General features: G+C 44.7%; 1 pseudogene; it reads left to right on the forward strand.

Moving 5' to 3' along the window:
- The first annotated feature begins 459 nt into the window (after positions 1-459).
- On the forward strand, positions 460-3406 carry LOC124466354 (annotated as a pseudogene).
- Positions 3407-13199: the final 9793 nt, after the last annotated feature.

Raw genomic sequence — 13199 nt, forward strand, 5'->3', positions numbered from 1 at the left:
GGACATGCCTGCCCGCCGGCCAGCCAGAACGCCCGCATGGCATGGCATGGCAGGCCTCGCGAAGTGGAATATTATCACCCTATTGTAATTATGAAGATGAAGAACGATTATGGGTTACCTGATTGAAGAACGAAACTGTAAATCACCTTTTTTTTTTTTTATATAATTTTATACCCATATAAACATCCCTCTCTCCCACTCCATTTAGTCCAACCACGGCCTTTACGATCGTCGATCCCTCTAGGCGGGAGAATCGGCCGGGCGTCGGGGAAACCGCAGCCGGACATGCCAGCCCGCCTGCCCAGAGGCATGGCACACCTTTATTTAGTCCAACCACGGTGTCAGGGGAAACCGCAGCGGGACATGCTTGCACGCTCGCACGCTCGCTCGCACGCACGCACGCACGCACGCTCGCTCTTTATTTTATTTCATTTCAGTGCTCTGCAAGTTCTACAACAGATGTTTGCAAATATCGAGCAAAGTGAGTCTGAAGAGGAGACCGAGGACGTGTCAGAAATAGAAGACGGCGAAGAGTGTGTGGAGCATGTGGCAGAAGAGCAGGAAGAAGAAGAAGAAGAAAAAGATGACGGGCAAGAGTACGCTGAGCATGTGTCGGAACAAGAAGACGGGCAAGAGTATAATGCGGTCGACAACAACGCAGCAGCAGCCGCTGCCGCCGACCGAGCCCCTGAAATCGACAGAGATACTTTCTTGTCGAAAGATGGCAAAATTGAATGGCGTTCGGTTGCGTATCTAAGGAATTCGAGGCTGCTGTCACAACGTGACAGCCGTGAGAGGACCCCCAGAGGACCCACAGCGTACGCCGTTTCCCACGCTCACGACATCGTCTCTGCGTTTTTACTCTTTGTCACGCCACAAATCGAAAAAGTGATCTTGGACGAGACAAATCGGGAAGGCTATCTGAAACGCGGAGAGGAGTGGAAAGCCATGGACGCCACTGACCTACGTGCCTACATAGGGCTGCTAATCCTGGCAGGGGTGTACAAGTCCCGAGGCGAAGCGGCCGCCAGTCTATGGGACGCACAAAGCGGCAGAGCGATTTTCCACGCTACCATGCAGCGGAAAGTCTTCTACACCTATTCAACGTCAATACGATTTGACGACCGTGGGACGCGAGCGGCGAGACGTGCCACGGACAAGTTGGCGGCAATACGAGAGGTCTGGGATATGTGGGTAGGGAGATTACCCCGCCTCTACGACCCAGGGCCCGAAGTGACCGTGGATGAACAACTGGTCGCGTTCAGAGGACGGTGTCCTTTCAGGCAGTACATGCCGAGCAAACCGGCAAAGTATGGGATCAAGTCATGGGTCACGTGCGACGCAAAATCAAGCTACGCTTGGAAGATGCAAGTTTACACCAGGAAGTTGAGCGACGGAGCCCCGGAGAGGAAGCAGGGGATGCGCGTCGTGCTCGATGTGACAGACGACCTCAAAGATCGCAATGTCACGTGTGACAATTTCTTCACCTCCTACGAACTCGGACGTGAGCTCATGGCAATGAGAAACATGACCATGGTTGGCACCGTGCGAAAGAACAGGACCGAGCTCCCGTCTGAGCTGCTAGCGACAAACAGGCGACGGGTGCTGTCGTCGCAGTTCGCCTTCACTCCCACCACCACTCTGGTTTCCTACCTCGCAAAGAAAAATAAGAACGTTTTACTCATGAGCACACACTACACAAACGACGAAATCAGTGACAGAAACGACGGCAAACCGACCATCGTCTTAGACTACAACCGCAACAAAGGAGGCGTAGACAATCTGGACAAGGTCATCACAGCCTACAGCTGTAAAAGGAAGACGGCCCGCTGGCCCCTCGTCATCTTCAGCAAAATCCTTGACGTCTCCTCCTACAACGCCTTTGTGATATGGAGAGAGGTCAATCCCAACTGGATGCCGCGTAAGCGCAACAAGAGGAGGTATTACCTCGAGCAGCTCGGAAGGGCCCTCGTGACTCCGCTGATCGAGAGGAGATGATGTCTGCCCCGCGCGGAAGCTGCTGCCGCGGTTGTGAAAGATCTACGGATGGCCAGCTGTCGCGATCCACCTCCTCGACGACAACCCGAAGAGGATGGCGCAGCAGCCGCCGCCGCCGCCTCCTCATCGGCAGGACAGACCTCGCCGGTCCCTGCCAGTAAGAGGAAGAGATGTCAAGTCTGCCCGGTGAAGAAGGACCGTAAAACGTTCACGGTTTGTCGCGGTTGTAAGAGGCATGTCTGCAAATCCTGTTCGCATGTATACTGCCCCACATGCCCCACCGAGCTGCGCTTCGGCCAAGGAGAGGTTCCCGTAGACCCCGGACGACCTGCGGGAGTGTGTGCAGGAGACTGAACAACTCAGTAGAGTGCAGAAGATGGGCTTTGCTCAAGTCACAGCACAATGCTGCTGCTGCCGCCGCCGCCACCGCCACCACCACATGTATGGGATGAATAGATGATGTATCAGGACGGCGGGCTGGAGGTCTATCCCTAGTGGTGTCTGCGGGCCGTTTTGAAGCACGGTGTCATGCATGGTGTGACAACTTTTCATGGTACAAAAACAAAATAAAAATAAAGTGAAACATTTGATTTTATTCCTTGCGTTGTCTGCCTAGTCTATGACGCCACTCTCGTGCCGTTTCGTGGTTGAGGTGAGTCAAACTGAGGTTGTGACAACGTTTTCATAACAAAAATAAATAAATAAATAAAGTGAAACCTTTCTAGCCTTGTCTGCCTAGCCTATTAGTACACTCTCGCGCTGTATCCTAGTCTGCACTGTGACTCACCATACCTAGTCTGTTACGCCACTCTCGTGCTGACGACCTTTCCCAATACAATTTTTTTTTTTTTACCCTGACCGTGGAGCAAACCCAGACCGCGGAGTTGACAGCACCGCAGCCCTGTCATTAGACCACAAGGGAGTTGTTTGTACTTTGTACCGTCTCTGTTTTTTTTTTATTGTTATTTTTTGACACTTCAACGTCTGTGTCGTCTATTATGCAGCCCCGCACTGTCTCCGGTTCATTGTGACCCACAGCGGTCTTCTGACAACTTCTCGTAATGGGAGTCAGATGGCTGAGCGGTGAGGGAGTTGGGCGCGTGATCAGAAGGTTGCCGGATCGATTCCCTGCCGTGCCAAATGACGTTGTGTCGTTGGGCAAGGCACTTCACCCTACTTGCCTCGGGGGAATGTCCCTGTACTTACTGTAAGTCGCTCTGGATAAGAGCGTCTGCTAAATGACTAAATGTAATGTAATAATACAAATAAAGTGAAACCTTTTTTTTTCTTCTTTTTTTTTATTCCCCCAGCGTGGGCCACAATGACCCCGAGACAGCGCGAAGGTTGCGCAATAGACAACGCTGTGGGTCACAACGACCCGGAGGCAGCACGAAGGTGGCGTAATTGACAGAGCTGTGGGTCACAATGACCCGGAGACAGCGCGTGGGATAAATGCAAGCATAGACAATGAGGAGAGCGTGAGGGTTAAACTTTCGCAGAATTGAAAAATCCATGCTACAGGAGAAACGGCTCTCTTTTTTTAATACAGAAACTGACTGGAATTCCTTAGCCTTGCGGGTAGCTCAATGGGTTGAAACGTTAAGCTACAAAGTAGAAGGCCACAGGATCAAATCCAGCCACAGTCTTTAGCCTAATATAATTTTGATTACTTGTTTAGTTAAACAGGCAGACATCCTTTTAAAATACCATGCCAATTTTCATGCAATTTCACCTTGAAATGTCAACCGTTTCTTAACCTTTGTCCCAAAACTGACCAAAAAATAATACTCATATCACGCAGTCGGAGCACAGCTAGATAATCAGCGTCAGCACCCTTGGGTACCCAGCATGCAGTGCGGCATGTCCAAAAACAACTGAAACAAAATTTCAGTTGTTGTGTTCGTTCAGTTAGATGTTTGTAATGTTAGTGTTTGTTAGGTAATAGAATCTTGTTGGTCACCCTGATTGTGCATGTTGTGCATTTTAATCGGACCAGAGATTCGTCCTTCGGGAATCTTTGAATTAATCTTGCCAGCAACTGAATATGAGCTCTGCCCAGCCCAATAGACCACATGACTACTGTCAGTTGTGCATTGCCTGAGATTAATATCCTATGAAAAGCTAATAATTTCCCCTTACTACTCATAGAATTTCAGCAGTTGTTGTGTAGCAGAGAGGATAGAGAGACTGACTTGTAACCCTATGTGAGTTCAAATTCCCATTCATCCAATTCTTGTAGCCTATCAAAGTAGCATATTAGCTGTCACGAGCTGTCTAGCTGGCTATTGTGAATTTGGTCTCTAAACTATATGTATATGTCATTGCAGAAATGTGTCAGATTGCAGGCAATAACAGTTTGTTGATGATCAGTGATTTGCCCAAATCATATGTGCTGCATAATGTCGGTTTCACAATAAATCATGGGCAAGCATTTTCTGGTAAAGTTGGACTGCATGAGTATAATCCAGGTTTGGTAAATATATCTGTAAGCCTTTATGAAGCCATGCAGAGAATCCTGCTAACAGATGAGAGCTGTTTTTTGACATTAACTCTAAGCACATGTGCCATTATCAAATATGTTAATGATTTTGCAGTGTTTTCTCATTCACGGAGCTATGATGGGCTTGTTAGTTCAACAGGGAAAATGTTGTTTGTTTCTATGAAACGTTTGATGATATGTATAATCAGCACATTAATACATTTACATTTATTCATTTAGCAGATGCTTTTATCCAAAGCGACTTCCAAGAGAGAGCTTTACAAAGTGCATAGGTCACTGATAATAACAACAAGATAGCCCCAAAGCATTGCAGGTAGCTAAAAACAGAAGTACACATTGTGAACAACCAAAAATAAGTGCTAAAGGGAAGAAACCATAAGAGCATGTAGTTAAGCAAATTACAATTACACAACATGAATCTCTAAGTGCAAGTGTACCTGTAGGAAAGCAATAAAAATAGGATTAAATAATTAAACAGTTTAAATCAGCTACCACTAACCAACAAGAGCAACAGTCTAAGCAAGAGTCATTGTGATCCTTGAGGAAACTAGCGTTGGGTTCAACAAACCATTCCTACGTACCGTTGTACTCCCGGAACAAGTGCGTCTTGAGCCTTCTCTTGAAGGTGGAGAGACAGTCTGTGTCTCTGATGGAGGTGGGGAGTTGATTCCACCACTGGGGGGCCAGGCAGGAGAAGAGCTTGTGTTGGGACCGGGCGGTCTTGAGCGGTGGGACCACCAGGCGGTTGTCTGAAGAAGACCGTAGGTGGCGGGTGGGGTGTAAGGCTGCAGGAGAGACTTGATGTAGTCGGGTGCAGTCCCGTTCACTGCTCGGAAGGTCAGTACCAGGGTCTTGAATCTGATGCGGGCCGTTATGGGTAGCCAGTGGAGGGAGATGAGGAGCGGGGTAACATGGGAGTGTCTGGGTAGATTGTAGACCAGGCGGGCCGCTGCGTTCTGAATCCTCTGAAGAGGGCGGGTTGCGCATGCAGGGAGACCGGCGAGCAGCGAGTTGCAGTAGTCCAACTTGGAGAGGACCATTGCTTGGACAAGCAGCTGGGTGGAGTGCTCAGACAGGTATCTCCTGATCTTCCGGATGTTGTAGAGGGTGAATCTACACGACCGGGAGACCGCAGCAATGTGGGCCGTGAGGGAGAGCTCGTCATCCATGGTAACCCCAAGGTTCCTGGCAAAGGATGAGGGGGTCACTGTCGCAGATCCCAGGGTGATTGAGAGGTCGTGGGAGATGGAGGGTTTTATGCCGGGATGATGAGAAGTCCCGTTTTGGCAAGGTTCAGCTGGAGGTGGTGCTCGGTCATCCAGGCGGAGATGTCTGCGAGGCAGGCCTCAATCCTAGCTTAGATCCGCGGATCGGTCGGGGGGAACGACAGGTACAGCTGCGTGTCGTCAGCGTAGCAGTGGTAGGAGAAGCCATGGGAGGTGATGATTGGTCCAAGTGAGGTGGTGTACAGAGAGAAGAGGAGGGGTCCAAGGACGGAGCCCTGTGGGACACCAGTGGAGAGCTGGCGAGGGTCTGACAGTTTGCCTCCCCAGGAGACCTGGTAGGATCTTCCCGACAGGTAGGATGAGATCCACTGGAGTGCAGTGCCTGTGATCCCCATCTCAGAAAGTCTGGAGAGCAGGATCTGGTGGTTAACCGTATCAAACGCCGCAGAAAGGTCCAGCAGAATGATGACGGATGACCTCGAAGCCGCTCTGGCAGACTGGAGGGCAGTGGTGACTGAAAGGAGGGCAGTCTCTGTGGAGTGGCCGGTCTTGAAGCCCGATTGGTTGGGGTCAAGCAGGTTGTTCTGAGAAAGAAAGTTAGACAGTTGGTTAGATACAGCACGTTCAATTGTTTTAGAGAAGAAGGGTAACAGTGATACCGGTCTGTAGTTCTGGAGGACGGCAGGGTTAAGGGAAGGTTTTTTTAGTAGAGGGGTAACTCTGGCCTGTTTGAAGGCAGAGGGGAAGGTGCCAGAGGTAAGAGGAGTTTAGAACATGGAGCAGAAAAGTTATGATAGAGGGGGAGATGGTTTGAAAGAGAGGGGAGGGGACAGGATCAAGGGGACAGGAGGTGGGGCGATGAGAGAGAATGAGGTCAGAGAGCTCTGCCTCGGACAGGGGAGAGAAAGAGTTTAGACATTTAGTTGGGTCAGTCATGGAGGGTGAGGGGGTAGGAAAGGTGGATTTAGGGAACCGACTGCTAATGTCGGCGACTTTTTTCTCAAAGAAGGAGAAGTCGTCTGCTGTCAGGGTGGAGGGAGGGGGTGGGGGAGGTGGGTTAAGAAGGGTGGAGAAGGTAGAGAAAAGTTTGTGGGGGTTTGAAGCAGAGTTACTTTTGTTAAGAAAGTAGAGGGTTTTAGCACCCGTTATGTGAGAAGAGAAAGATTTAAGGAGGGAGTGATACTTATCAAGGTCCAGACCGTCTTTGGTCTTGCGCCATCTCCTCTCAGCTGCTTGAAGGGTGGACCGTTCTTCACGAATAACATCCGGTGTCGGTGGCAGTGTTGGTGGGGTGGGACGAGAACTCGTCAATGGGAGGGAGGGAGGATGTTAAAATAGAGGAGAAATGGGAGGGGGATAGGGAGCGGAGGTTGCGCCGGAAAGTTACGAGGGGAGGGGAGGTAGGAGGGGTTGGAGGGAGAGAGACAGAGAATTGGATAAAGTAGTGATCAGAAATGTGCAGTGGGGTTACAGAGGTTAAGTCAGTGATACAGTTACGTGTCAGGACGAGGTATAGCTGTTTGCCTGCCTTGTGGGTCGCCGGTGTGCTCAGCAGCGTCAGGTCGAAGGAGGTCAGGAGAGACAAGAAGTCGACAGCCTGCGTTCCTTGGAGGTGGACGTTGAAGTCCCAGAGGACTATCAGGGGGGTTCCATCATCCGGGAGGACGATTTGTTCTGGTAGAATGCCTCAAGAAAGTGTTGCCAACAATTTGCAGTTGCAACCCATTCCTTCAGAGCTAAAGTGTTTAAATTCACTTGAGCAACACTTAATAGCGAAACATATTCCTTTTATGAAACTGTTGGCATTACCAAAAGGTGGACAAAATGGTTGCCATGGACCTGTCGTGTGTGTTCCATCTAATGTCAATCAAGTAACAAACATGCTTCCATGAAATGATGGAAATGATTTAATGCTACGAATTAAACTAAAACGCAAGTTAACATACAAAGGACATTATGAGTACAAACATGTTCATACAAATCATGTCTACAATGCATTGCAGTAATTAAAGTTAAACAACAAATGGTATGATGACATTAGTATTATCAATGAATGGGTAAACCCTTTGGAGAAAGTGACTGATGTGCTAATCAATGAAAATCAACAGGATATCATTGTTAACCCTCTCAATAATAGATATGATCATACACCTATGGAAGTTTGTAATATGAATGATTATATACAATCTCAATTAGACTCTACTGTTCCAGAGGTCGATAAGAGCAGTACAGTCTGTGATAACATTGTGACATCACAAATGTCTGCTGAACCAACACATTCAACAAGCCTTGCTGATGAAAATACAAACAGTGATTCTGAAAATGATCAACCTGAAGAAGAGTTGACATACATTGAGCAAACGCATGGGCTGTTTCTAGATACATGTTTACAGCCAGTATATATTGCTCAAGAAGTTTTGGATCAACATTTTGACTCTGTGTTATCAGTAGCTCCTGCTGAAAATAATCATCCCATAAGACTGTTAGAAGATGCTACTAATGAAGGTAAATGTTTTCCTCCCCACGGGAGCTCCTACTTTTCATGACCCTCGCAAAGAAAGAATAACCCTGGCAAGATATCTGAATACACGTTTACTAAATGCTGATGGCAGATTTGATAAAAACACAGACTATATATTCTATGCTCAATACATATCAGAAGTGCAACAAGTTCTTTCAAATGTTTCAATAGCCCTGTGCAAAAGTTCAGGAACAGAACCAAACTATAAAGATGATCCCAACATGCTAACTAATGCAGAATCTTTAAGACGGGTATAAAAAAATGACGAAGGTTACAAGTTCTGACGACCTATACGTGGAACACCCCCTTTTTGGCAATCTGCTCAGAAAGATTTGTTTGCTATGATAAGACAACTAGGAATCCCTAGTTCATTTTCTTCAGCTGACATGTGCTGGCCTGAAATGATAACAACACTCAGTCATGCACAAAATAAAAATGTGCCTATAGATGAACTGACTTGGTCAGAGAGATGTGCATTGTTAAAACAAAACCCAGTTACAGCTGCAAGAATGTTTGACCACAGATGGCACAGTTTCTTAAAAGATGTGATTATGTCTCCAGCTGCTCCTATTGGACAAATAACTGATTACTTTTACAGAATTGAATTTCAAAACAGAGGCTCCCCTCATTGTCATTGCTTGTTCTGGGTGGAATCAGCCCCTCAAATTGACAAAGACCCAGATGAGAAAGTTGTACATTTCATTGACAAATACGTATCTTGTGAACTGCCTTTGTCAGATGATGAAGAACTGTGTGAGATTGTAAACGCTGTGCAAAAACATAGCACTAAGCACTCAAAAACCTGTAGAAAAAACTGGATGCCGGTTTAACTTCCCACGACCTCCATCTTGTAGAACATTTGTTGATCGTATTGTAAAACCTCAGAAAACCAAGACCAAAGTGGTTAAAAGTGACTTACAAGACCCTACAATGCCCATTCAAAAAGTAAATAACACTGAAGATAAATTGAATAATTCACAACAGCCAGATCAATGCAATACTGAACAATCACAACAAGCAATAAATGAGGAACAGGAATTGAGAAAACTTATGACACCAGACATAGCTAAGAAGATTTTGAAACTAATCAGAACAAGTGTATTAAGTACTGACCAAACATTTGAGTCTACAGAGGAACTTTTTGAAAGCGTTGACATTTCTCAATTGCTTTTTGAAATAGCAAACTCAAAACTAACTGCTAAAACAAATGTGGTATTAAAAAGAAAACCTGGTGATTAACCAGGATTAACCAATACAACAAAGACCTGGGGGGTATTCCAAGTAGCGGGTTTAATGAAAACTTTGAGTTGTTTAACCCTGAAAAGAGGCATAATCCGAGTTCCGCGTTCCAGAAAGAGAGGTAACGAAACCTTTTGGTAAGTTTCCATGGTAACTTACTCCTTGAAACTAACGTGCTCGATAGCAGGTTATCCATGCCAAACTCTGGTTTCAACCGATCCGCCCCCACTTTCTTAGCCTGATAGCGTTGGCAGACACGGCATATCATTTCCTGGTTCAGCCGAGCGATCTCAAACAAAAATGTATTCGCTTAGTTATACGCCGGGAGACGATTTTAAGACTGCAGTTTGATGTACTTTAATTCCCTGATAAATACCTAAGTTAACGTCACCGTTTCCTGTCACAATCTGTAATTTATTTTGCAACATTCTCAGCCCTTGGGTCTTCATCGATAGTGTTACTCGCCGTGGATTTGCACTCAGAATTGACCAAATACCTTTTGCCACTGAAATAAAGAAAAAGAATTGAAATTATATTTGGTCTTCTTTATTGCCTACAAATAGAAATCCAACAATGAGTAGCCTATTTCTATCGGCTGTTGTTCCTTCAATTTACATGATTCATATGATTCCTACAATTTACATGATGTAGGCTACCGTCCTTTAACTGTTATTTCAGCAAATCTATTTCAACATTGTTGGGGGTCGATATATTGGCCAAACAACTGAAACTAATTCCCCTATGGTTTGAAGGAGGATGGGAAACTGAACAGTGTATTAACATTAACCAAATAATGCCAATACCAATGGAATTACAGTTATTTGACTCTTTGGGTTAAATCAGAGCAAGAATGGTCAAATGAAGGTTAAATAATATAATCATTTTATCATATTGCAAATGAATGCAATCAATTAAGTTAACTCTTATGCCTACTCTACCATGATTATTGTAAACCAGAGATAGAAAGCATGAGGTGAGGAAGAAGGAGTAGGCCTAGGCCAAGCCAGAGCTGAGGAGAAGGTCTCAGGAGATCAAGAATCCACAGAACAATGCTTCACAATTCCTTTTATACCCAAGAACAACTACAATCACACCAGAATCTTGACCCTTACTTATCAACATGTCTAGCAATGCTACAGTAAGTTACAAAGATGTGAGAGCCATCAAGTTGAGACTCCATCCAGTAACTCCATATTTTACCATATGAGAGGTGGGGGCAGGTGGATAGCCTTACAAGATCAGCCTTTATTCTTCTGCCCTATGAACAACATCTCTTGGTCAAAATAGAAAATTCAGCAAATTCAACAATTAATATTAATGTAGGTTATTGTTCCTACAATTAACATCACCTGTGACCATGCATCCTCCCGTAACTGGTGTTCCAGTAAATCTTTTTGGAGATTAGCCTTTATTCTTCTACCTTAAGTAGGCCTACACCATCTCTTGGTCAGTTTTTGGCACTTTCTTCACGAGGTGCAATTTGTACAACTCATTTACTTGTAACTGGGTATACATGAGATTACATACATTTCACAGTTCCACATGCAAAATTCACTTGCCATTAAATGAACATCTCACTGTATACAGCATCCATGCTCTGTTCAACAGGATCAGAATGTGCAAATCGTTTTTTGAATATTAATTATTCTCACAATGTCAGTGTAACTGACAATTCTGTACAAGCCTGTAAATAAAAGTAGATGTTGAGAACTACCAGTAGCTACATAAATAATTCTCTGCATCCATTTCTGCGGCAGCAGTCAATGTCTCTTCGTCATCTTAATCATCATCATCTTTTGATGAAAAACATTCTGTTGGGGGAAACTGCTACTACAAATTGAAATAGGCACCAATTGATATTTACTTAGTATCATGTCGAATATGATTAAAACTAAGGTGACGTCGAGGCTACAATCACAAGCGTATAGCGTAAGCAAAATGCGTTACCGGTTCGTAGTATGTTTTTACATTTAATAAAACATTGAACACTTTTTCTCCTGTAATATTAACTAACAGTGGGGTTAAATGTTCAATTTATGGACTGGCTATTGCCTTCAAATGTATGCATTGACTCGGCAGCAATTGTCTCCCACGCCACTTGTATATGCTGCTACAGCCGTGTTGCTTTTTTCCTGGAATATGTGCTCGACCATAAACACGAAATACAACTTTTATCTGAAGTTTGGTGGAGTATGCAACGTTTTTTTCGCCGTGTGCCATGGTGGATCCTAGAATCGGAGCTCCATTGATGTTGGCTTTCAATAGTTCTCATGCCCACGCTTAACTCTGAGTTGATGTACTACGAGTTGAGTTAACAAATTCATATCAGCTTTTCTGGAACCGAATTTTCAGAGTTTCCCATGTTAGAGTAACTCAACTCAGGGTTCAAGGTTAATCTCGGAGTTTGTTAAACCCGCCACCTGGAATACCCCCTGTTACGAGCTTGGAATGCCAACATGGATATTCAGTACATTGTGCATGCATATTCTTGTGTTGTGTATATTATTTCTTATATTTCCAAAGCAGAGAGAGAAATGGGATTGTTACTAGATAAAACACAAAAAGAAGGACATAAAGGCAATCTGGATGCCAAAGCTGCATTCAAATCACTTGGCAGTGTTTACCTTCATAATAGAGAAGTCTCTGCACAAGAAGCAGTATATAGACTGACTGGAATGCATTTAAAGGAATGTTCACGCAAAGTAACTTTCATACCGACAGGAGAACACCCTATGCGCATGAGTTTACCTCTCAGTGTATTGAGAGAAAGAAAAAATAACGACAACAGTCAACAAAATACTATATGGATGACAAGTGTAGTAGACCGGTATAAACATAAACCACAAACACCACAGCTTAAAAACATGTGCCTTGCCACATTTTGCTCAGAATATCGTGTCTTGAGTCAAAGTGAAGTTCCATGTAATCGAAATGAATCTGTTGTTCAACTTCAGGACAACTATGGACACATTAAAAAAAGATCACGCACGGAACCAGCTGTTATTAGATATGCAACACTGTCACCCACAAAAGATCCAGAAAAATACCATTGCCAGTTACAATTATTTTAGCCCCACTACCAAGACTGTGAGTTGAAACCGCATTTGTTTGTGTCATATGAAGATTTTTACAATGTTGGGATTGTACATGAATTTAATGGTGACCAAGACACAGTTAAAGAACAGCAGGTCAAAGACAACAGGTCCTTGTATGAACAAAATTCAGACAAACTAGACTTTGCACAATCTGTTATGGAAGAGCAGGGGGAATTGGACGATGCTTGGGCACAGATTTGTCCCCAGTCTGAAATGGAACGCCTTCAATGTTTACAGTCTCAGAAGATCATTGAACATGAAACTGAATTACATCATATTTCAAAAGATATTCCAGATTTGACAGAAACTTTGCGTACAACTGGTAACGTAGAACTCAGAAAATCGTTCATGACTAAAGACACTGCTTGGAATATAATGAGATCCTTAAATGATGAGCAAGCACGCAGTTTTTACAAACTAAGTCAAAGGAGTTTAGAAACTGTTTGGGGACAAAATCCAAAACAAATACAACTTTTTATCACTGGTGGAGCAGGCACAGGAAAAAGCCATTTGATTAAAGCTATACATTATGAGTTGTCGAGAATTTTAGCACAAGCATGTACAAACCCTGATGACACTACAGTGCTGTTAACAGCTCCTACTGGAGTTGCCGCGTATAA

Source organism: Hypomesus transpacificus, unplaced genomic scaffold, assembly GCF_021917145.1.
Source record: "Hypomesus transpacificus isolate Combined female unplaced genomic scaffold, fHypTra1 scaffold_96, whole genome shotgun sequence".
Classification (NCBI taxonomy): domain Eukaryota; kingdom Metazoa; phylum Chordata; class Actinopteri; order Osmeriformes; family Osmeridae; genus Hypomesus; species Hypomesus transpacificus.